At 34.8% G+C, this 27,427-nt stretch overlaps 1 protein-coding gene across 1 annotated transcript in view; it reads left to right on the top strand.

The window, feature by feature from the left end:
• LOC120635927 overlaps window positions 1–27,427 on the top strand; it is a 65,334-nt gene that overhangs the window by 1,544 nt on the left and 36,363 nt on the right. The window lies entirely within an intron of this gene.

Consider the following 27,427-nt stretch of genomic DNA (forward strand, 5'->3'; position numbering starts at 1 on the left):
CTAATGTTTGTCAAAACACAGTATTAGCATCACATTTTCTGCTTATAGGAGATTTTAATCTGCCACAAATTTCCTGGATTCCTAGATCTGATAGTCTATCTCTGAGCCCTCAGTCCTCCAATCATGTAACAGTTCATTATTTTCTCGACACATTATCTTTCTGTAACTTACATCAATACAATCCTATTTATAATGACAACAATCGAATGCTTGACTTAGTTATATCTAATTATTCATCGTTCACTGTAACCCAGTCTTTTTCACCATTGCTCCCCATAGATTCGCACCACCCTGCCTTAGTTATCGATTTTAAAAATATCACTGAAAGATTGCTTAAAAGTAATTCTGCTTCTTCCCTTAACTTTAATTTGTGTGATTTTGAGGCCATTAATTATGACTTGGCTCAGATTAATTGGGAAGTGATACTCAATTCGGTTGAGTCCGTAGATGCTGCAGTAGATACATTCTATGGTTTACTGATGCCAATTATCTATTTGCATACACCGATGTCGAAAAGTAAAACTAATAACTATCCTTTTTGGTTTTCGCGCAGCTTGATTAAATGTCTTAAAGAGAAAGCGAAGTATCACTCTAGATACAAAAAATATAAAAACAATAGAGATAAACTTTCATTTGAAATAATTAGAGACCGTTGTGATTTATTAATCAAACAATGTTATACAAAGTTTAAAAAATCTGCTGCAAATCATTTACGTAGTAATCCTAAATATTTCTGGCGATTTTGTAATCATCATAAGACCAATTCTACTCCAATTCCAAATAAAATGTTTTTTAAAAATGAATCTGCTAAAGGCGGTCAGGAAATATGTGATTTATTTTCTAAATATTTTCAATCAGTTTATGATGAACGCACTCTTACTTCTCAAAACTCTCTTATGTACGATTGCAACCTATACTACAGAGAAACAATTACAACGTCTCATGTTAGAGTGAACATAGATGAGGTTTATAAATATTTGCTCACTATTGAAGTTAATAAGGGCAGTGGTCCCGATATGGTTCCTCCGATTTTAATTAAGAAATGTGCTAAATATCTTGTGTATCCCTTAACTTTCATATTTAACCTGTCATTAAGATCTGGTGTATTTCCAACTAAATGGAAAATTGCTCATGTCACTCCAATACTCAAATCTGGCGCGATTGATAACGTTGGTAATTATAGGCCGATTTCAATATTGTCATCCTGTGCCAAAGTTTTCGAAGCGCTTATACAAAAAAAACTTATTTTTCTTCTGAGAAAATATATTAATACCAATCAACACGGCTTCCTGCCGCGTAGATCTACGACTACTAACCTCATTGGGTATGTAGCTGATATCGCTGAAGCATTGGATAATAAAATGGAAGTTCATGCAGTTTATACTGATTTTAAAAAAGCCTTTGATTTGGTTAATCATGATTTATTATTACTTAAACTTAATCATATGGGTATACATGGCTCCCTATTAAGGTGGTGTGAATCATATTTAAAAAACCGATCTCAACTAGTGTCTCTATTCGGTCACAAGTCTGACATTAAATCAATTCCATCCGGAGTTCCACAAGGGTCTCATTTGGGTCCACTTCTCTTCTTGATATTTATTAATGACCTTAGTCTTACACTCACATCAAATTTTCGTTTTTACGCAGATGATCTAAAAATTTATCGCGCCGTTAGAAATAAAAATGATTCTGAATTACTTCAACGAGATATTAATAATATTGTTAACTGGTGTAATAATAATTTAATGGCATTAAACTCCGATAAATGCTTACACATTAAATTCACTAGAAAAAAAATAACAAATAATACAGTATATTATGCGTATAACGACATTCCGTTACGGGAAGTAGAAGTTGTCCGTGATTTGGGCGTACTTTTTGATTGTTCACTATCTTTTCGATACCATTTTGACTCAATCGTGAAAAAAGCTTCAAAATTGTCAGGTTTTATATCCCGTCAGATGAAATTGTTCCGAGACCCTTTTTTATCAATTACTATCTATTATTCTTTGGTACGTAGTATACTAGAATACTGCAGTCCAGTTTGGTGCCCCACATATAACGTACATAGTGTCCGATTGGAACGCGTTCAAAAGCGGTTTATCTACCACCTAGCGTATAACGATAACAAATCTCGTGAGTTGGACTCGTACGAATCACGCTTACGTTCGTACAATATAATGTCACTAAAGAACAGACGTAAAATGCTAGACATGATTTTTTTTTTTCAAAGTCATCAATGGAGACATTGAGTCAACGGAAATATTGGAGAGGTTGAAGTTTTGTGTACCGCGTTCGGGTAGTCGCCTGCAAAATCGGAAACCGTTTCATTTACCTTTTTGTCGGACCAAGGCAGGACAACATGCGCCTGTCTTTCGAATTTGCTCACTTTTAAATGCTTACAGAAATAACTGTGACATTTTTAGTACTTCTTTGACCTCATTCAAAAAACATGTCAAACATTTACTTACATAACTTAAATTAATTTATTTTTCGTTTTAATTTTATATCATCACTATTCATTGTATAGTATTGCAGGTATGCAGTTTTAAATTTTGCTTTATTTGATTAGCTTTTAGATTATCTAAATTAAGCATGCTGTGGTCATTTCTAGAAGGTTTCAATCTCTGTCTTTCTCTTGTATTTATGTTATTCTCATGATAACGTCATTGGTTGTTACCAGTTTAATGATCCAAAAAAAAAAAAAAAAAAAAAAAAAAAAAAAAAAAAAAAAAAAAAAAAAAAAAAAAAGTGTTACAAATAATATAGGATACTTTCTATCCCGTCATTAACCTCGGTTCCTTTGTTGAAAGTGGTTGACGATTTTACACCATACCTCCGACAAATTATAACCTATTTATATAATTATTTTTGTACTATAGAGGTTATAATATGTGTTTAATTTTGCTTAAACTGCGTAGATCTGATGAATGTGGTTGGAGATAGAGGATAGAACTCCTCAGCGGACAGCAGCAAATTTAAGGCGCTACTGAATACATTAATTTTTTTTAGAACTACAACTAAATTGAATGCCACATCAAAAAACAAAATCAAACGCAGACGAAGTCGCGGGCGGGCAACAGCTAGTATAAAATAAAATTTATAAAAACACACGTTTCTTTTTAAAGTTCTTTCTATATATTTTCTATACATACTTTACTAAAAAGGTATGACTAGTTGATTTACATTGTGAGACAAGAGAAAAAAAATTGAGTGTACTAAATTTAGAAGGGCGCGTTAAAATTAAAATAATTACTGCATCGCTACGAGATGTTCATTTCAGAACGCATAGGGTTACATATGCAATTAGCAGCACCTACCAACATCAAAGGTCTGCCGTCGACAGGCTCGTTCAATCAATATCGAATATGCTGCCCCAGGCGCTTGTCAATATGTCCGTAACGTCCACTTGCACCGGAAGCTTGTTTCAGTATCATGTTCGGACGTGTTTATAAACAGGATACATATATATAATACCTTTAAACGCAAACAGTTCTTGTATACATCAAAAACATATATGTTTTTTTTTCTTTGTTCCAATACTAGTTAGCCCTTGATCGCAATGACGTTAACGGGCTAACCTGTTAGGGGAAATGGTACCGCTGCGTTGGGAGGTCGTCAAAATGTATAGAAATAAACTAGCGGACCCCAGCGCAAACTGCCGGGCTGATTTGTGAATATAAACCATCCAGGGTGCCCATACCAAAAAATCGTTCAAATCGGTCCAGCCGTTTAGGAGGAGTTCAGTGACATACACACGCACACAAGAAATATATATATAAAGATATACCAAAACAATACACATGTCGCCATCTTATCCTCAAGTAAGCGTCGCTTGTCGTACCTACTAAGTGGAGAGATGAATATTTTTATGAATATTATATTTACATAAATACTTATTAGGTATATACAAATAAACACCCAGACAATGAGAAACATTCATATTCATCACACACACATCTTCCATTTGTGGGTATCAAACCCAGCAGCCTTGGAATTAAATATGTAATATTATGTATAATATATATATATGTATATATATACACATATATATAGGGGTTTTTACATAATATAATACAGGGGTTTCGCGGGCGATAAATCGATATTGCTAGGTAATACGTCGTTTTACCCGTGTTTTCAGGAAATGAACCGTGTTTTCGTGACAATATCATTAGCTCGGGTGGAAAATCGGGCGGTCCCCAAACCACAAGAATCACTGTTGAACTAAAGGGTTGTCACAACGAGCGGATTTCGCAATTATCACGCTGGGCAGTCGGGTTGATTTCGAGTCCAGATTATTGTTTTTTTTCCCTCTTTTTGCTCGGTATTTTTTTCCTGATTCACCGAAAAGAAATGTGTAGCAAAAGCGTGGCCGCGCTGAACATCTGAATTTTGTTAGATTTTTTTTATTTAATGAAATCATCAATCAACCAATTGAGGGCTTTTAGAAAAAAACCCACGGTCCTGTGCGGCTTGTTTCCAGCGGCTCCCAACAACTCGCTTGATGTCGTCTGTCCACCTCGTCGGCGGTCAAGCTGCGTTTACCGGTGCGGGATCGCCATTTCATCACCTTTGGACTCCAACGTCCATCGGCTATGCTCGGAGCTAACTTGCCACGACTCGTTGAACTATGTCGATAACTCTATAAATAGTGTCGGTAACTCTTCTTTGACAAAATACGTAAAAATATTAATGTTCCTTGGCTCGATGAGAGGATACCTGAAGCCTTAACAACTAGGCTATCACTTTTTATTAGACATGTAAATATTTTATTATATCTAAAATAGTTAATTTATTTTGGAAACGTTTCATTTTTTGTTTGTGCTTGGATCCATGAAGGAGCTTACAGCTAATTATGAACGGGCGTGTTCAAAACTGCATAAACCGACCGACCGATGGGAAAACACGCGTACTAAGCTTCTTAATATATACAATGCTGCGAAATGTAATGCTCGGAATTTGGCGAAGACACAGATCTGCTGAAAAATGTAGTTACCACCTATACAAAGTATTAGTAGATATAGGTAAGTAGTGTTTTGTTGGAATTTAGTCGGACTTAGTGCTTACACGTCGGCGGTTTCCAACGCGCACCTGTATAGGAAATATTATTTTCCCGTCATCACAAAGCATTCTGTAATGCGCTTAAATGAATGCGAAACCGTATGAAATACAGAAATTGCTTTCAAATTATTTGAACCGTTCCCCTCACATTCGCTGCATTACGAAACTCGCAAGCTCTCAAAATTGTGCACGTAAAATACCTGAGCTGTTTATGAAGCTTAATTTAATAACACATTATTATTGCGTAATATTGCAGTTTTATTAAAAGTCAACTTTTTATCGGTTTATTTTGACAGGGCACGGGTCTTTTCTCAGCATGAGAATTGTTTAGGCCGTAGCCCACCACGTTGCCCAAGGTCGAGTTGTTCGACTTCACTCGTCTTTGAGAACGTTATGCGGAACGCTCAGGCTTCCTCACGCTGATTCCTTCACTGTCAAAGCAAGTGGTATTTAAATAGCTCAAAGTAAAATAATACACAAATAAAATCTTATATACCTCCTGCCACACTGAGAAGTTAAGGCCGTAGTCCACCACGCTGGCCCAGTGCAGAATGGTGAACTCCACACACCTTAGGTAACATTATGCAGAACTCTCAGTTATGCAGGTTTCCTCAAGATGTTTTCCTTCACCGTTGAAGAAAGTAACATTTTAATTGCTTAAAATGCACGTAACTTAGAAACTGCGCTATCGCCTATACCTACCAAATCACTGCTGGACCAAAGGGCTGTCGCAACGAGAGGGTTTAGCAATTATCACGCTGGGCAGTCGGGTTGATAACCGCAGTAAATGGTAGCATTAGCAGAGATGACGTTGCTCTCCGTCACATTCCTTTAGTCGCCTCGTACGAGACCAGCGGGAACAAGAGGGGTAGTGACAACTTTATTCAGATCTACCTTCACCACACGGCACAAAGTTTCAAATTCATTGAAATACTCATTATTCATTGCTGAAGCGGTGTCATCTAGCTACAGCGCCATCTAGCTACGTTGTTAAAATATTTGGTTGAAATGGGTTGTTACATTCGACAGAAATCTGATGGTAAAAGGAAAATGAAAGCGGACGAAATAAAAACAGAAAAATTTAAGCCCGTTCACGTCTAGCTTGGCTTTTTGGAGTACCATAATAATTCCTCGGTGTACGAGGATTTTTTTTATTAGATTATCCAGCGTGTGTGAAATGCAATTAGGTCCGAGCGCGTCGGTGGATGGGGTGTCTGTCTATTAAGGATCATGATGTGATGAGAGTCGTAAACAAACTGATTTGCATGGGTCTTTTAGTACCTATTGTTTATTTACACTGTACTCTTTTACAGATTTAACAACAGATTTCTTCGAGATATAATGTTAGTGTAGATTAGTGATTTGCTTTAAAAGGAAGGCAATTTTTGTAAAGTTACTTAACCGTGGTTCTGTTACTATAGCCCGTTAATTCAACTAGCTTGAAACTTAATTATCGGTGCACCTCGATGGGCTTTTTTATCAGTTTAACTGCATTCAGGCGGAGGAAATGTAGTTACGTACGAGAGGGCGTTTTGGAGTGACCTTTCGTAGCGGCTAATGAGTCGAGTGGGAAACGCGTAGCATTTTAAAAGGTTTCACATGTGATACTATTATTATTTATTATTATTTATTTATCTACTCAAACTCATATTTAAGTATTTATGGTATATTAGGATATGTATTAGTATATTTATTTTTTTTATATTTATCAATAGTATTTTTAATTTTTTTTTTTATTTGTGTAGTCTGGTTTATGTATTAGTATGTAGATATTTGTATGTATGTACTAAATAGTGTACCCCACCTATTTGTTTTCTTTTTAGTTTTCCTAATCCTAAGGTTGCCTGGCAGAGATCGCTACTTAGCGATAAGGCCGCCTTTTGTATCCTGCTTCATTCTTCATGTGTTTGTTCTTTTTTTGTCTTGTTTCTTTGCTTGAGTGGTGTACAAATAAAGAGTATAAATAAATAAATAAATAAATAAATAAATATTTTGAGAATCGATACAGTGCCTGTATCGTATGCAGAGATGTTAATACTTACTAATATTATGCGAAAGTGTGTCTGTTTGGTTTGTCCTCAATCAACTTGATTTTTGGCATGGAGTAAGTTGAAAAGACGGAGAGTAACATAAGCTACTTTTATGCCCGAATAATAAATGGATTCCGTGGGATTTGTAAAAGAATAACGCATTTCCTGATGGACATGTGTTATTATTACCTGAGGCGTAGGTCTTAATCACTGTAATTACATCCTTCAGACCAGTTGCGTGCACTTCATACATGCACAAAAGCACTGCCTACCGTAAAATTTATATATAACTCGTTTAGAACATAAGAGGTAAAATAATAACTGTCAACTGCTAAATGGGGTGAATAAACTAACCAACTGTTCGAGAAACACAACTAAAGTGGAGTGGTTTTTGATGCTTTAATATTAGTAGTGAACACGGTTTCTGTATGTTCATCATTCTGTGCTGTATCCCTAATCGATTATGAAGTCATCGTTTCGCTTAGGCGGTATAATACATAATCCGCTGTCGGCACGTCTTTAATAATAATAAATATACGGTTAATATATGGTTGTTGGATCAAGGGTCGGATACAGAAGGCAGTAGTCTTTGAAACGGCACGTATTGTGAGGAGGTTCCTCACTCTGGAGCCTTGATTGCCGGTTGATTGGACATTCAAAAAAACATGTTTTTTCTTATAAATTTTTAAGTGCTTTTTTTTTCAAGCATTGTTAGAATTAAAAAAAAAATTAAAATCAATAAATGATAGAAAGTTATAAATATACTGCGATAAAACACACTTCGCCAATTAGTTCCAACGTAAGGGTAGCTTGTGTTACAAGTACTAAGATAACTGATGAATATTTTTTTGTGTAATATACCTTGCACTATCCCGTTATCTCGTATGTTATATGTTTCTTCAAACAAAGGTTGTCTGGAGGAGATCTTTTTAAGCGATTATTTTGTTGACCTGGCTTTCTATTTATTTGTATGTGCAATAAAGACTTCTTCTTCTAGACACTGAAAAGCATACTTATTCGTCACACAAACATTTTACAGTCGTGGGAATTGAACTTACGTTCTTGGAAGCAGAAAGCAGGGTCGCTGCCCACTGCGCCAGTCGAGCGCCAAACCCTAGGAAGACCTAGAAAATTCAGTAAATTAATAATTTCTCAATTTTTAATGCCACGCCGGTGGCATTAAAAATTAAATCCACAGCGCTTACAACAGGGAGGTGGTTAAAAAGAGTTCTGTCTCTCGATTATTTTTCGCCCTTCGCCCGCCCTAGCCCACTGACATAATACACCCTCTCCGGCTGCCGATGAGTATTTCATTAAAGCTAGACATCTATAATTGTATGTATCGTTTCGTATTTTTATGAAGGGTAAAGGTTTAGATCAATAGTGTTCTCGATATGTCTCATACAAAACCTCACTGTATGTTGTTTAACTAAATCGATTACGAGGTTTCGATTCCTAAAACTTTTTTGATTGGGTTTATTCACGGCTAAGTTTGTGAGTGTGGAGTTGGTTAGGTCCATAATAATATACACAAACCTAACTGAGAATGGGTGCTCAAGTATCGGTCAATCTAAACTTAATACCGATCTTAAAATGTTCACACGGCAGCTTGAATTTTACCTTTCGTTCGCACGTTTGTATAAGATTAAAGCATTATCCGATGATGCATCCAGAAAATAATAACTAATATCTCAAAATCTGTTGATCGACAAAGTTGTATTACGAAGAAAAGTTACCCAAACTGCATTTGAAGACACATTTACAGCTTTGACTAGAAAAGTTTAGTTAAAAAACTGTACACTTAAACTGCCCATTTTTATTTAAATTCAAATCTAAAAGTTTTGAAATCTCTAGTACCGACGGCGGCGTGATAAATATCGGGGTCTCGAGGTGCATAACTGGAAATTCCAGCATTGGTTAACCACTCCAGTAGGTTAGTACGCCCTAGTTGATATCAAGACTCGCAAGGAGTCTCTCTTGACAAGTAGCTCAAAACTGTGGAGTATGAGATGTTATAACTTTAGTTTTCAAAACTATCAGATTTAAATTGTGCAAAAATGGGCAATTTAAGCCTTAAGTGGGGTAACTAAATATTTATAGTGGATGTTTTAAATGTGTCTTTACTTGCAGCCAGTTTGAGTAACATTTCTTCGTAATACAACTCAGTCAATCAACATAATGTGAAAGTTTAATCGTTATTATCTGGATTGCATCATCTCATGCCAACGTGCACGGCTGTGTGGCAGGCCTAGTAGCAGCCTAGAGTTTAGAGTTACAAGTTAAATTTAGATTGGCCGATACTTGAGAACCTGTTTTAAGTTCGATGTAGTCTTATTAATACGGATTTATTTAATCCATTTTTGAGATGCAATCGATTGAAATTCGCTTTTAACCTGGAGCTCTCTAAATTAGTAATGGAAAACTAAAACCTCTTCCCGTGCAAGCGCGAAGACAAAATTCCATAGTACGATAGATCTTAGGATGCAAATTAAGGAGTAACCTAATTAAAAAACAACAGGTGGGGTCTCAAGGTGCTAAAGTGGTGCATGACTGGAAAGCTTAAAGCATAGGTTTACCACCATAGTAAAAGAAAAGGCGAGTTTAAAATTTGCAGGGAGTGTTCTCAAGTCGCTGTTCACAACCAACACAAGAGTGAAGTCTATGAATAGCATATATACTGAAGATACTATAAGATTATCTGACTTTGCGCTACCGATAAAGCCGTGCCACTAAGCGATAAACCGGCATCGCCAGTACGATGCCGCTTAGGAACTTACTAGTATGGGATTAATATGAATGCCATACCTCTAAGAGGTTAGGCTCTAGGTTGGAACTTGGCCTGAAACACAGCCGTGTACGTTGGTTGGAGATAAACGCATGCCCGGTGTATTCCAGAAAATAACGAATTAAATTTAACACCCAAACAGACTGCATTTGAAGGCAAATTGAAAACTTTAACTGGAGATTTTTAGTTACATCACGCTTCACTGAAATTGCCCACTTTTGTTAAATTTAAGTTTTAAAAGTTTTGAAAACGCTTGTACCGACGGCGGCGTGTAGATAAATTGGCCTACCAATATTAAAACACCTAATGCGATAACCGTTGGGCTCCGAAGGTGCAGGAGTGGTGAATAACTGGAAAGCCCAGCATTGGTTCACCACCGTAGTGACGACAAAAGACGACATTAAAAGTCCACATAAGACTGTGGAGTGTATGAGTGGCATATATATTTGACATCTCAGTGTCAAAATTAGCGCTGTGGTATTATAAAAGGCAGGTTCCAGGTTCTACCTCCGGCAGGAGCAGGCATACAGTGCCAACACTAAAACGGAAAATGGTTCTTATTTTCAATATTTTTGTTGTTGAGTTATATGGAATTTTTAATTAGCTGAGAAATTATTCAGTTAGGTCAGTATGGTATCAAAACTGGATACCGATCATAAAATAGCGTGAAAGGTTGCATACTGCATTCTCTGGGTTGAAACTTTGCCCGACATACTGCCGTCCACGCCAGTATGAGATGAAAGCATGTTTCGATGATGTATTCCAGAAATTAAAGTTGAAAGTTGCATAGTTATACGAAAAAAAGTTATACAAACTGACTGCATTTGAAGTTTCATTAAAAAAATTCACTAGAAAATTTTAGTAACGCAACTGGAAATGTTTAGTTACACCACTTTTCACTTAAATTGCCCATTTCGCTTAAATTTAAGTCATAAAACTTTTTAAGATCATGTTCCGACGGCGGCGTGTAGGTAAATTGGCCTACCAATATCACACATCTAGAAAATGAGATAAACTATTGGGTCTCAAGGTGCAGAAGTAATGCTCGACTGGAAATCCTCATACATCTAGTAGATGGACAATGCATATCAATAGTCGCAAAGAGTCGCTGTTCACAACCGGCACGAGTTTGTGGAGTATATGAGTAGCATATAACATATGGGGCAAACTTTGTGAGTCAGAGGTGAGCGCTGTGGTTTTATAAGTGGTGGGTTCCGGGATTTATCTCTGGCAGGGGCAGGCGTCTAGCGCCAGCAGGTAAGATCTATTGCTGTCCCAAATAATATCTTCATACTTACACAAAAAAGCATAAATCAATAGTTTCACTGTGTCAAGTCCATAAGGCGATTTCTACATGAAATAAATAAATAATAATTATTATTTTAATATTTCTACTTTTAAGTCAGTGAGTTACGCAGTTTCATACTTTTACAGTGATCATCGTTTCATTCATTAGTGGTTAAGTTATGTTATTGTTCACAAATAAATAAATAAAATATAAAAAAATACGGAATTTTCAATCATGTCAGAAATGGTTTGGTTTGGTCCGTATTAAAAACCCGGAATCGGACTAAGAAAAAGTTCTCAAGTATCCATCAATCAAAACTTGATACCAACCTTAAAAAGCAAATGTCTGGAAAATTATTATGATCTCTGAATTTTCTCTGGTTTTGTCTGAGTGGGAGGCTTCGGTCGTGGCTATATTTTGTCAACCTACCAACAAAATCGTGTCGCCAACCGACTAAGCGTTCCGTTATGCTTCACGTATAAACTGATTAGGGGTATAGAATTAATTCAACTGCCATACCTCTAACAGATTAGGGTCTAGGTTAGAACTTGGCCTGCAACACTGCCGTCGTTATGAGATAAAAGCATGCCCCGATGATGTATTCCAGAAAATAATGAATGAAATCTCTTATCCTGTTGATTAAATAAGGTTGTAATACAAAGAAAAGTTACCCAAACCGACTGCATTTGAAGATTAATTGAAAAGTTTTACTGGAAAAGTTTAGCTACACCGCTCTTCACTTAAATTTCCCAGTTTTCTTATATTTAAGAGAGAGAGATGAGTTCGCAAAACTTTTAAAGTTTTGCGAACTCATCTCCCGACGGCGGCGTGAAGACAAATTGGCCTACATCTAGTGCGATAAACGTTCGGGTCAAAAGGTGCAGGAGTGGTGCATAACTGAAAAGCCGAGCATTGGGTCACCACCATAGTGGGTGGAAAGTCATGTTCCAAATTCGCAAGCAGTTTCTCGCACTTTATATCCGACAGATAACTGTGGACTGTATGAGAAATATATTACGTATAACTTTTGTAGGCTTAAACAAATAAAACTAAAAAAAAAAAAAAAGTAATAAAAAACAAACCAATATGTTTACAATTCATGCGAGCTTGCCATCTGTAATCATAAATCTGTTTCTTTACTTACATCTCTGCAAAGTTGTAGCACTCTGCTTGACAAATGTAAGAAATAAAATATTTTTTTCATAATTTAACTCGACACTGTTACAGTATATTGTATTATCTTACACTATATTCTTTGATATGATATGTAAATTGATTTTTTAAAGAAAATATCCTAGATCGTATCCAATCACAGCTATTGCCTGCATTTATACACGTGTTAGGAAATAGGGAATTATAGCACTTTATCTATGATAAACCCGATGATTATATTAAATATATCAACAAATCATAGTTTGTATACTCATTGATAATGTATTGAAAATAGAATAATGGACTTTAGTAGACTGTCAAATAAAAGTATAGGATCTATGGCGGGAGACGCGAGTTTGACAAGTTAGATTGGCGGCAAAGAAAAAGTGAGGACGGATTTAAATTAATTAATTGAGAAAAGGAGATTAAGTAAAGTATTGTGGATAGAACGTTACAAATTGGGAATAGATGATTTATAATGGAAACGATAAACGTAACGAAATACTGTTGTGGCGGAACAAGAGTTGTATATACTGGTGATGGAGTTGAGATAAGTTGTTAAAAGTTGTTGGTACTATGGTTGTACCTGATGTTGCATCAGATAAGTATATCTCATCCTTTGGGTTATTTATTGGTATCATATATGGAGCCCTAGCATTATTTTACACACACAGTTTATGTAGCAGAGGTTGCTCTATACAAACAACTTGTTCCAAAAGTCCTGATGTTATAAGTGATCATAGTAGTTATGTTTTAACTGTCTTAAAATATGTCTTGTATCAAAGGGCCTAGCGTTATTACATATGATGTTGTAATTGTGTTTATAAGTTGTTTTAATTGATTGAATAAAAGAGCAACGGTAGAGTTTCTTGCCAGTGGTCTTCTCTGCCGAAGACAGCATTCCGAACTGGTAGTAGAGTCATTTGAAGGTAACAAGTAATATGAATTATAGAGAAGCCTAATATACAGTATTAGAGTCAGTCTAGTTGTTTTATTTCACTCCTTGGGAAGTCAGGTTTATCTAGTACTGACCCACAACACTGCTCTAAAGCAGGTTGGTGGGCTTTAATGATGTCTTTTATAAAATGAATACTTTAATATGAGAAACTAGGTATTTAGCTTCAATAATACTGTTAATTAATGAAAGATCTAAGTGCCATCCTGAACATTGTTGGTATTGAAGTGAATAAGTGAATACCTGGGCCTTTCCATTTCCTATTTTTTTTTAGCATCAGAAGTGGGATCCTATTCATGTCCAATTTATGCCTTTCTCTAATGCAGATTTACTTTTTTTTAGAACCATCCTGTGAAATGTGGACATAGTAAAGAGTTTGATGTTTATGATGATGCCTCAACTTTTTGCTGCTATGTGCTGAAACAGAAACACTCTGGAGACAAAGCACCATGCTTGTTGAAATTCTATACAAGGATATGTGGTCCGGAGAACCAATTGATGTGATATTTTTATTTTTTATTTTTGTTGTTTCTACTTTGCAAAGATAGTACTTATTATTTGAAACTGGTATGGCCTAGTGGCTCTTTTTTACTTGGAGTCAAAAATAAATTTGATTTATATTTGTTTTGTTTGTTATAAACCAACTAGTCAAGTTAGCCAAACAGAATGTGTGATAAGTTTGATTAATTTGAATTATCAAGTTTTATTTAATTAATAAGGTTAGCCAAATGGAATTTGTGCTAAGTTTTATTATTAGTCTGTCCAGGTTAAAATAAATTAACTGGTCAGGTTAGCCGAACGGAATGTGAAATAGATTTCTCTTTTGATTCTTATTTATTACATACAAGATTTCAAGTTTATATTGAGCAACTAGTCAGGTTAGCCGAGCTGTTAACTTTTATTTAGGAACTTTTCTATGTACTTCGAGATCGAAGTACTTGTCAGGAAAGCCGAGATAGGAGAGATTATGTAAATTATTCAGAACATATAAAAGAATACACAAAAAACAAAACAAAAAAAAAACAAAAAAAAAAAAAATTTGTTGGTAGAATAGAATAGAATATGATTATGTATAAGAACAATACATATAGGGAAAATGACTACTGAATAGCTAAATGAAATAGTTTAGTGTCTATGTTGGATTGTGCGAAGAAAATAATTGGGAGTCAGCTTAAATGTTATGGGTTAGGTTAGTAATCTTTCAGTATGATGGTTAGAGAAGTTCTTAAAATTATCTAAGAATAAATACAAATATAAACTAAATTAATGTTGCTGCTGCAAAGGAAAATATATTAGTTGCATTATAAATAATTATATTATACTTAGGTCTACAGTTGTTTAAATTTTCAATTTCTATTTGAAATTTTAATAGTCCTTGTATGATAAATGATTCTGTTAAACAGGTGGTTTAATTGATGTTTAGATTGAAATAAAACATTGAATAATAGAAATAACAATTGAACAAACATTGAATATACTTTGGCTTTTATGATGAGATGATAAAAAAAAAAGATGTAAACTAATAGAAATAATTCCATCGTAGCGTTTTTATATTAATTTATTTATATTTATCTTATATATTACTTGACTTGGACAGTGGAAAAAATATGAATATCACCAGTGGGTGATGATGTTATTGATATCACTTGAGAGTGATGATGATGTGGATATCACCAGTGGGTGATGATGTTATTGATATCACTTGAGAGTGATGATGTTGTTGATATCACCAGTGGGTGTTGGTGTTTTGGTATATATTGGTTTGACTATTAGACTGTACCGATTGCATCTGTGACTAAATGAGACTAACAATGTTAATGACAGAATTGATGGGAAATACAATTACCTATGTGGATATTTTGATAAAGTTGGACTAGAGGCAAAAGGATAAATTGTTTGAGATTTATATTGAGATGGAAATATTTGGATTGTGATTGTACATGTTAAAATGTACAAGATAAATGAAAATGAGTATTTTTGATTTACATTGTTGAAAATTAATCATTTTACTTTATTAGAAGTATTATATTGTTGTAATATGTTAAATGGTGTGGAATTTTAAAGAAAATTTTTTTTTTTGGTCTCTTTCACTTTAATTATTAATGTTTTGATTATGCCTATCTTTTGATATAATATTGTTTACAGTTTATTGATAAAAGTGTATACAGAATGTAACTGATTTGATGATATTTGTGCTTATATACCATTTAAACTAACGTTATAGAGGTGTACATAAGATTATGTACTTGTTGGGATATTCTATGTACCTAAGGACTTATGATACAAAACATATACCTAAAAAAGAATAACCCTATGTACTTCGAGAACGAAGTACTTGTCAGAATGGCCGTGTTAGGAAATAGGGAATTATAGCACTTTATCTATGATAAACCCGATGATTATATTAAATATATCAACAAATCATAGTTTGTATACTCATTGATAATGTATTGAAAATAGAATAATGGACTTTAGTAGACTGTCAAATAAAAGTATAGGATCTATGGCGGGAGACGCGAGTTTGACAAGTTAGATTGGCGGCAAAGAAAAAGTGAGGACGGATTTAAATTAATTAATTGAGAAAAGGAGATTAAGTAAAGTATTGTGGATAGAACGTTACAAATTGGGAATAGATGATTTATAATGGAAACGATAAACGTAACGAAATACTGTTGTGGCGGAACAAGAGTTGTATATACTGGTGATGGAGTTGAGATAAGTTGTTAAAAGTTGTTGGTACTATGGTTGTACCTGATGTTGCATCAGATAAGTATATCTCATCCTTTGGGTTATTTATTGGTATCATATATGGAGCCCTAGCATTATTTTACACACACAGTTTATGTAGCAGAGGTTGCTCTATACAAACAACTTGTTCCAAAAGTCCTGATGTTATAAGTGATCATAGTAGTTATGTTTTAACTGTCTTAAAATATGTCTTGTATCAAAGGGCCTAGCGTTATTACATATGATGTTGTAATTGTGTTTATAAGTTGTTTTAATTGATTGAATAAAAGAGCAACGGTAGAGTTTCTTGCCAGTGGTCTTCTCTGCCGAAGACAGCATTCCGAACTGGTAGTAGAGTCATTTGAAGGTAACAAGTAATATGAATTATAGAGAAGCCTAATATACAGTATTAGAGTCAGTCTAGTTGTTTTATTTCACTCCTTGGGAAGTCAGGTTTATCTAGTACTGACCCACAACACTGCTCTAAAGCAGGTTGGTGGGCTTTAATGATGTCTTTTATAAAATGAATACTTTAATATGAGAAACTAGGTATTTAGCTTCAATAATACTGTTAATTAATGAAAGATCTAAGTGCCATCCTGAACATTGTTGGTATTGAAGTGAATAAGTGAATACCTGGGCCTTCCAACCTCTATATTTTTTTAGCACACGCATGTGGTGGAGATTTTGGTATGAGGTAAAAGCATTTCACGATGATGGATTTCAGGAACTAACGAATAACATATGTTGAAATTTGTGTAAGGAAGAAAAATTATCCAAATAGACTGCATTCGAAGGCACGACATAAAAAATTGACTACATTACACAACTGTTCATTTAAATTGCCCCTTTTGCTTAAATTAAGGTCTTTAAAGTTTTGTAAACTTATGCACCGACGGCGGCCTGTAGATAAAGTAGCATTAAACAACTATAGTGTGATGAACGTTGGGATCCCAAGGTGCAGGAGTGGCCCACGACTGGGAATCCCAGCATTGGTTAACCACCCCAGTAGATGGACATCAAGAGCCGCATGGAGTCGCTGTTCACAACCAACACTAGACTATGAAGTGTAACCTTTGTGATGCAGAGGAGAGCGCTGTGATGTTATAAGTGGGAAGTTCTGGGTTCTATCTCCGGCCAGTGCAGTCAGAGAATTTATAATTTCTGTATTTTCTCAGGTTTCGTCTTGGTGGGAGGCTTCGGCCGTGGCAAGTTATCACAGTGTTCCGGCACGATGCCGCGTAGTAATTGATTAGGGGTGTAGAATAAATAAAACTGCCATACTTCTAATCGATTAGGAAATCAAAACTTGGCCTGAAACACTGCCGTACACGTCGGTATGAAATAAACGTATTTCCAAATAATCCACTTAAGAAATAAATGAATACTTTATAACTAAAAACCATATTTTGTTTATTGACAAAGTACAAAGAAAAGTTACCCAATCTGACTGAATTTGAAGACAGTTTTACTACGTTTTACTATGTCCACTGACATGCAGCCGAGATGATGATGCTGATGTTGAAATTAGGTATAAATTATCAATATATCACATATACCCGTCTGTAGGGTTAAACAGAACGTATTATTATGCCCAGCACTGACATGATGATGATCAAAAGTAACGATATAGAAATTGGGTATATATTATCAATAACTGTAAACGGCTGTGTCCTAACTGACAGACAGACAACCTACAACACAAAAAGGGAACTTCAACCTAGGAATTTGAAATTCTGAGACAAAATTCCAAATTCAAAATTCATTTATTTCAAGTAGGCCTAATATAAGCACCTTTTAAACGTCAAGTCTGTCTGTGTGTAGTGACTCTACTACCGGTTTGGAAGGCTTCTACCGAGAAGAAGCCGGCAAGAAACTCAGCAGTTGCTCTTTTCCAACATCAAAAATTTACATTTTACATTTTAACATTCATTTTTCTATCTTGTGAGTGATGAAAGCGGAGCCTGATGCTTCCAAGCAACCTTGTCATTAAGAAACTCATCAGTTGTATAATAACCTCGCTGTAATAAATGTTTTTTAACACATTCTTTAAACTTATGCATTGGTAGGTCCAAAATTACCTTAGGAATAAATCGAAATAGTTCCTAAGCTTACCCAACACCCTCCATATTATATTGTAACGCATACACTTCCTTTAGCCCTAAGGAGTTCGGTGGTAGAAACTTAGAAAGGTCAGGGTAGATGCAAATAGTTCCTGAAAACACTTTCCAAATTGTATTGTAACGGATACTCTATATCTCTTGATCCTTGTAGAGCTATCGAAAACAAATTGTAAGGAAAACTCCATTTTACTTAACCTGTTCTTATTACAAACGTTTCTTTGTTTGCATTACTTAGTATGACAAATTGTGAAATATTTAAATAAACAAACAAACGTTTTGTGTGCTAAAATAAATAAGAATAATAAGGGGATTTTTTTATATGTTTTCTGTTATTGAAGTTGAATATAGTTTGGGGCTAGATAGCGATGTGTGTATTGTCGTAGTAAATTATTTATTTAATGCAAAAAATTGTTTGTATAATAAGACAACTAAATAAAAAAGGGTTCAGTGTAAAATAAACTACTATATATTAAAACGCACATAAAAGAATCCGGCGGCGTATCGACAAATTGGCCTAGAAAAGTTTAGTTGAACTTCAGGAAAAGCGGGGAACTTCGGGGAAGCGAGGGAAAGCGATGGAGAGCGAGGGGAAGCGAGATGAAGTGCCGGAAAACGCCCCCCCCCCCCTTCATTGGGCGGATAGTCGTATAGGGTGCCGCCCACCTAGCCAGCCGGAGAGCAGCCGAGAGCAGTCGTTAAGAGAGCTTCGACCGAGTAACACGTCTCACTAACTAAAAGCACACTAGCTCACCTAGTTATATATAATATATATATTATGCAAATAATTTATATGAATATCAATAGTCAAGAATTTTAATGAATTGAGAAAATTTTAATAAGTGATGTTTCTAAAAGTTAAGTTCGTGTTTCATCAAGAGGACTGCGGTAAGTACAACATATTATATATACACTACTATGTCTATTTATGTATGTTTATATAAATATATATGTTCTAATTAAACTATAGTGTTTTTATTATTTTTTTTTTAAGTATATGTGCACTTTTTTTTTAATTTTTAATTTTGATAATTTTGTTTTTAAAGTTTTATTTTTATTTTATGCACTTTTAACGTTATTTATTTTTCTTTTATTGTACAATGCTGAGTTTTATATTTATATTTCGATCAAAAAAATGGTTGTGTTTAAATTGTTTGCTAACCGCTGCATAATGTTGCAGAATACGTTGCTATCGGAAAACTTCACTTTCAAGAACCACGGTGCGATAAGTGAACATCGGAAACAGACAGAAAATACCGGAAGAGCATAACGGGACAATAAATCTGCAGTATCTTTTGCAAGCAATAAGTAATGAAAATGCTCAGTTATCGGAATGAACAATTTCGCATTTTTTGGAAATCCCTTGTTTACTGCAGCGGCATATTTACTTCAAGAATCAGCAGGACAGCGGCGCTTGAAAATTTTTATTCTTTAATCAACCCGTTAAAAAGGTAATTATTATTTCTAATATTCAATTATTAATTATTTCTTAATATATTCGAATATTTTAAAACTTGATTAGTTTCCTTTTTGTTTTAAATTGATCTTTGCGCCGTATAAATTGTGACATTTTTAAATTAAAGTATAAGTACTTCGGAAACGGTATTTTATTTTTATTCGTAACAAAAACTAAATTAATTTGTGTTACAGGTCTTTCTTTTCCTGGGATATGAAGGTCAGTAGTAGTATAACAGCTATATTACAGCAGCTGCGGAGACTTCGGAGAAAAATATAACTTTATTTTTTTTTCCTAACGTGGTTTGAACTCTGCGATGCAGATATTATAAGCCTATTTGCATTCATCGATTGCCTGCGAAAACTACAAGGTGTAATTTAAAATACACTGAAGCACAGAAATCAAAAATGAATCCACAGTTTGTTATTCATCGAGACGCAGTTCAATATGTAAAACTACAGTTAGACGACGTGAAAATTTTCTAGCTGCCACCGGAATCGCGCGTGCGCTATCAGCAAATGTAATTTTATTTACGAGTATCATCCAAGCAGATTTTACTCACCTGAATCATCTAACCACACCGACCGAACGGCCGCTGGCCCGTCTTCTTTCGTCCAAAGATTGCGCGTAATTTAGATAGGATATAGGATATTGAGACGGATTTAGAGTTTTTTTTTCTACTAGGAACACAGCACGCGGTCTAGTATGCCTGGTCTGCAGTAAGTCACGGATGGTTGCGAAGATACTATACTATAGTTTTTAGGAATTCAATTGTAGTTTTTAGCAGTTTAAGTTGGCAGTAATGCACGCGAAACATTATGCGAAAACTCCTCGGAAAGCTAACACTGACCACGATGATGTTTGTGGGAACTGTATTATTTGTAAAATAACTAGGCAAATTTTGTGTAAGCGGTCGCCCTTTGGCGTTTCAGCCAAATGTTTTAAAATTGCGATGTCCATTCTTTTGTTATGTTTATGTGTATTTTGCATCGATCAATAGTGAACTGGAATCTATCTATACTTATAATAAAACTGTAACTGGAAGATTTCTGTACATTTAATATATTTTGAAAATTTTGATCGGGGGATGCTTTATAATCGATACTGAGTCCAAAACTGATTTTTATTTAATTTTTGTCCGTCTGTCTGTCTGTCTGTCTGTCTGTCCGTCCGTCCGTCCGTCCGTCCGTCCGTCCGTCCGTCCGTCCGTCCGTCTGTCTGTCTGTCTGTCTGTCAGTCTGTCTGTCTGTCTGTCCGTCCGTATGTCTGTCTGCCTGTCTGTCTGTCTGTCTGTCTGTCTGTCTGACCGTCTGTATGTATGTCTGTCTGTCTGTCTGCCTGTCTGTCTGTCTGTCTGTCCGGGCATCACGTAAAAACTACTGAACGGATTTAAATCAAATTTGGTATAGTGGTAGCTGATATCCCGGGTCAACATATAGGATACTTTTTATACCGATAAACAGTAAGCTTCCTCCGGGAAATGGGATGAAAATTTTTATCAATTTTACTTCATATCACCGTTAAATTTGCACCGATTTTGATAATTCTAAATATGGATGGATGGATAGATGGATGGATGTTTGTTACGCTTTAACGCCACGACGAATGAACCGATTTGGCTAAAATATGAGATACCTACAATATACTCTGGAATAGCTCATATACTTCTTTTTATCCCGGAAAAGAAAACAGCTTCTACAGGATAACATTTTTTTCCGCTTTTGTCTTTCAAAATCCGCGCAACGGAGTTTTAGATTGACGTGGATTTTTGGATAGGCATAATTGAAATATTACAAAGCTTTTCAATTTTTTTTGGTTGAACGCGCTAATCTCAGAAAATGCTTTTTCAATTTTTATTCTTTTTTTGGATTGGTAGTAACAATTATGGCTATACAACATCACGCTACGACCAATGGCTAATATCATTAATGAAAAATGTTGCATCCTTTTCGAGAGATTCTCATGCGTGCGATGCGTGAACGGTAAACGTTACGCCAAACGACGGAAGTATGAAGTAAATACATCAGAATTGTCGGAATTGTTGTTTCTTTAAAGTTTTATAAAACAGTCCGCGACAACTTACGACAATTTTTTAAGTCGACTCATTCGCGGACGAAGTCGCGCGGGTCCGCTAGTGTTTAAATAAATTAAATTTTATCTATGTCCAGTCTGTCTTACTGGAGTAGTGGTAGCACTGTGGTCTTCCAAGTGGGGGACCCGGGTTCGATCGAGCAAAAACAACTAGCCAATTTAAATTTTTGTAAATTATTCTTCGTTCGGTTAGTTAGGGGCCTTCGGCAGTGCCTAGTTGCTACCCTATTGACATAGATGTGCCACTAAGCGATTTAACTTTCCAATACGTTACCGCATAGAAACCAAATAAGGCTGTGCGTTTAATTTAACTGCCTTACTATTAACAGTTTATTTTTATCAAGGGCTAGCATGTAGGGGAAAAAGATATTCCATAAATTATATTAAAGTGACGGCACTTTAATTGCTTTTTCGGGCTTTAAGCACAAACATATTGACTTTTAGTTAAACTAAAGGATATTATATTGAGTGAAATCTTATTTTTCAGTCATTTTTAGACTATTTACAGCACATATCTAGTTCTTTATTGATCGAAAGTTATGTTTTGTACATTTTTAACTAAACTTTCCTTGCGAATTTATTATATAGGTATTGGAAAATACTCACTGTAATTTTATTAGTATTAATAGTATATGGACAATGCATTTATTCTATACTTATAGGCGAATGTCAAATGCGGGTGATTAATAAAATTAATTTGTATATCTACATTTGATATTGGATACAATCTTATGTGAAAATGTAATTTACCCAATACCAGAAATAATGAGCTTCTTCGCTTTTAACACTACTGTTTGTTCTATTTAATTGCTGTGTGTATAGAACAAAGGTGATTCCTTTGTTCACAATAATATTATCGGAAAATTTATTCAATTTCTATCATGACTGCTAGTTATTTTAACAAAAGAAAAGTCTTTAGGCCAAGTGGGACATTAACTAAATATGAAATACCATTCTTCGAGTTTCCTCTTAATATTGATATCATTATATTCTTTACTACCATCTATTATTTGATAGTTAATATGGGCGACTTCAACCAAGTACCAACTATTTTAGGTATATAGATACCAAGAAAGTGCTAGCTTGGTTTTGTGTCGGATGCTCGTCATGCAGATAAACGTATTTGTAGTTCCGGACAAATAGGGCTGTCTCTATCCTGGAAATTGGATGATGTAATATTTTTTCGTATAAAGTACCTACCATTCTAACATTTACCAGAACTCGTGTAAATTTTTCTGTGCGATCATTGCATTTATAGGCCGTCAATGATGAATGGTGAATAGGCTGTAGGTACATCCAACGAAGTAAAAATCTTTGCGTTCGTATACTTTTAACTACAACCGCCTTTATATTGGTCTAAGTCTACATACTTTGTTCTTCAATCGGTCTACAAATGTAAATATTCCGTAATTAAGTCTTTTGACTTATTAAAGTTATTATCATTCAATTGAGAAAGTCTATTCTTAGTAACACCAAGATGAGGTGATATCAGGGCTGGCTGCCAATACCGTGGAACGCCTCAACGGCTAAGAGGACTTGTTTAAGTATTCAAATTTGATAGTCCATTTTTAGTTCAACGGGATTGGCTCCTGGCCAGTAATCTCCTTAACGGCGAAGAGCGTGGACATGAAATTTTGTACACGCATTCAATTTTGATAGTCCATCCCAAGTTCCGACGACGCATAGCTGCTTCACTGGGGGTTTGATCACGACAAGGAGATACACCTCAACGGCTAACAGCACAGAAAGGATTGTTTATCCCACGCAATGTAATGTGATACTCCATCCTTCCATGACACGGCTACTGCCCTCAGGATTGGCTCCTAATAAGTGATCTCCTCAACGGCTAAGAGCGCAGGCACGTAATTTTGTACACGCTTTGTGATAGTCCATTGCAGTCCGCTGCATAACTGCTCCACTGGCTCCCGATGAGGAGAAACTCCTCAAATTTAAACTTCAAATGAGATACTATGTGATACTATAACTATGACATAGCTGCTTCTCTTAGGTTTGGCTCCCGGTGCTAACTCCTCAATTTCTAAGAGGGGGTTGGCTATCGATAAGACAAACTCCTCAACAACTTACAGCTCCGTCGGGATTTTCCAACATACGCATTTAAATGTAAAACTCTATTCTATGCCATGGCTGCTGAACTCAGAGCTGGCTCTCCTATTAATGTCACAATAGAGTGAACGGTCCGTAGAACTAGGCTAGGAAAAGTCCGACAATCATCCAATTTTATTCTAAATAACAACGATTCTTTCTGTATAAAAATATTACCCTCAAACTTAAATTTACTGCAGGTCTTGTATTTATTTATATAAATCATTACAGTTTTTGGTTGGTCATAAATAAAAATAACCTGAAGTTAACTTAGCTGAGGGTCATTAGTCGACCGCATCGTTGCCGTGTGGTGACGGCAGATCAGAATACAATTGTCACCACCCCAACTCTTCCCGCGGGTGTCGTACGAGGCGACTAAGGGAATATAACGGGAAGCGAGCAGCAGCTTCCTCAATACTGTTATCTATTGCAATCACTTACCCTTCCGCCCAGATTGGTGATTATGGGCAAACCCTCCTGTCGGGAGGTCTCTAATCCACCAGTGGAATTATATAGGCTATTAAGGATCTGGTATTCAGAAGTCGTCCTCTACTGAAATAGTCGTCCTCTACTGATTTTAACACACAATTTAAAAGAAAGAATATAATGAATCTACTTCAAATTTCATCACTCAAAGAGAGGTAGTAGTCCTTCAGACGACTCTTACATATCGGAAGGGAACTACTTCCACGGATTTCAGCAGGCAGATTGTTTCAGAGCATAATTGCCTTAAAGGTGAAAGAATTACTGAAGAACTTCGTACAAATTAACATGTGCATCGCTAGCCTAGCATGCTTGTATTCCCCAGCCGTCCGGTCCCAATCAGGCCTCAGCACGGCTAACTAGGTACGAGACAAAAATTATATCCCTCGATTATATCATCAGGCAAGGGAAAAAATTAACATATCCACCAGCCAAAGCATGGCAACGTGGACTAGGAGAAGTTTTAACCAGTTTTTTATTACACGTATACTATAATGTGGAAGAAATAATTTTGAATCCTTTCCCCGGGGAGAAAAAGTTCCCTGTCCATGCTAGGGTTTTGACATCGTGATGGGGACCGGAGGAATGGGAGTTGTGGACCTGGACTGGTGATTTCGTTCGAATAACAGCTGTGCGTTTGCATGTATACCACCCATACTTTTTTAACATACTAGTAAAATAATAATTATTATATTATGCTTCGTACAATATAACAGACGTATTATATCATTCTTTATTTGAAAAGGCACACTTTCCAGGTGATCCCATTTAAATTTTATCAAAATCGGTCGAGCTGTTATTAAAAAATCAACAATAATGTAACTCAAAGTAGCAGATTTTCGCTTATAAAGTTCACTATTTGGCATGCGCTGTATCAACAAATATGTACTACATGATGAAAGCACTCATAATTACCTACAAAAACGTCCGCGAATAAATATATCGTTTTATTAACTGATGGGCCGACCTCCAGCGATCATACTTTCACTTGTGATTCGTTAAGATATGTTCGTATATATATAAAACGAAAGATTATCTTCGAGAATTAAGGTATTACTTCACACAGTTACACTTACAGTGTTTTATCGGTCATACTGTCACTTGGGTATTCCGTTAAGGAATGTTAATACACTTTAGATTGTCCTTTACATTTAACGTATCACTTATTACTTTTCATGATCATTCAATCGTTTCATCTGCATGGGTAACGCTATTTTTTTCCGAATGACGTATGTTAAAAATGCAGAGTAGAATGTTGCTAGCCATTCTTATACCGAGGGTGTCGTAAGAGGCGGCTAGCGGGAAAGATTAGAGAACCAATAATGAAATTTAGAAATGTCCAGCCAAAATATAATAATTACTTAATTTATTTTTTGTTTTAATAATAGTAATCCAATAACATCGAAAAGAACAAGTATGTGCTTTTATCCGCAAGCAGATGTGTAATAAATGTAAATAAATAACCATTTATAAGGAAATGACATTACTTAATTAATGGTTATTTACTAATTAAGTATCAATTACTTAATAAATAATCATTAGGATTTCGCTTCTCGTAAGTTTTTTTTAAACTCATTTTGATTACATTATTTTTTTTCCAATTTATCACAGTGTTACTAATTCATGTAGGGGTATAGGTTTAAGCAAGGCATGTAATTATGCTCCCTTAAAGAACCTTTGATTTAGACTATGGAAAACGAATAGCTATAACACAAGCTATCCGGCGGTTTCCACTGCTAAATCTAGGTTTTGCTGCTTAAAGGACAATGAGTCCTTTAAGCAGCAAAAGTAATCACACTTAATGTATATATTAAAATATATACATAAGAAAAGACTTAAAACAAAAGTTATGATATACAATAAGATACAATAACATACTGTAAATTAATCCAAAAGTTTGAAAAACTAGAAAAAAAAAAATATAAAACTACAAAAAGACAAAAAAGAAAAAGTTTTAAATAAAAATAAGTAGACTAAAGTATCGCATCGTATACTTAGATCATAGATATATTATAATAAATGAAGGAATAAGTTTAAAAGGTAGTAGCTTTAAAGTGTAATATTTAAGTAATACGTACGAAGTATAGTCATTAATAGAATAGTTTAAAATAAATAATATGCTAATCAGTTGAAAAAGTAAATTAAAAAAACAAAATGAAAAAGAAAAAAAAACAATAATCAAGTTTTAACTAATAGTCAAGTATTAAAACTTGAATGTTAAAACATTATCATACATTTAATGCATTTTCAAGTAGATTTTATATAAAAATACAAAAAAAATATAAAAAAATGCCTAGAAGTTAGTTAGACTAAGGTATAAACAGCCAGATTATAACAATTATAATATATTATATAAATAAGTTTGGAAGGTAGTCGCTTTAAAATTAAATATATAAATAATACTTATGTTGTATAGTCTTTCATATAATAATTTTTAATGAATAATATGCTAGAATAGGACACTTTAAATAAGTCCAAAAGTTTCAATAAGTAGATGAAAAAAAAACTGAAAAAATACAATATAAAAAAAGAAAAAAAAACAATAATTAAGTTTTAATTAATATTCAAGTATGAGAACTTGAATATTAGTTAAAACATTAACTTACATTTAAGGCATTTTAAACTAGGTTTAATATAAAAAAACAAAAAAAAATATATATCAAAAAAATGCCCAGAAGTTAGACTAAGGTATATACAGTTGCATCATAAACATTATAATATCTTACATGAATAAGTTTAGAAGGTAGTAACTTTAAAATTAAATGTATAAACAATACTTATGGTTAAAAAAGACATGATAGATTAAGTAATTATTAATGGTTCCTTGCATAATATGAGAACTGAAATCAGGGATTTAGTAGATGTTTCTGAGTCTCCTAGGCACCAAATAACAGCATGAAATCATCCATTTAATTTGTGTCTTTTCTAAGTGGGCATTAAAAAAAATTTCAAAGCAATTCTTTAGCAGGCCGATGCTATTACTGGCTCCCTCTCTCTGGACCTTAAAGCTCCGATATCCCTCATGAACTCAGCATAGGTTCCTATTTAGGTACGCTGATTCAGTATCGATGCGTACTTAGGTCGGGGAGCGTTGAAATAGCATTGTTCGCGATACACAGCTACTTAAAAACTATTATGTCACGTTACGTTATAATTAAAATGTTCATTTTACC

The sequence above is a fragment of the Pararge aegeria genome, chromosome W (genome assembly GCF_905163445.1).
Source record: "Pararge aegeria chromosome W, ilParAegt1.1, whole genome shotgun sequence".
NCBI classification, from domain to species: domain Eukaryota; kingdom Metazoa; phylum Arthropoda; class Insecta; order Lepidoptera; family Nymphalidae; genus Pararge; species Pararge aegeria.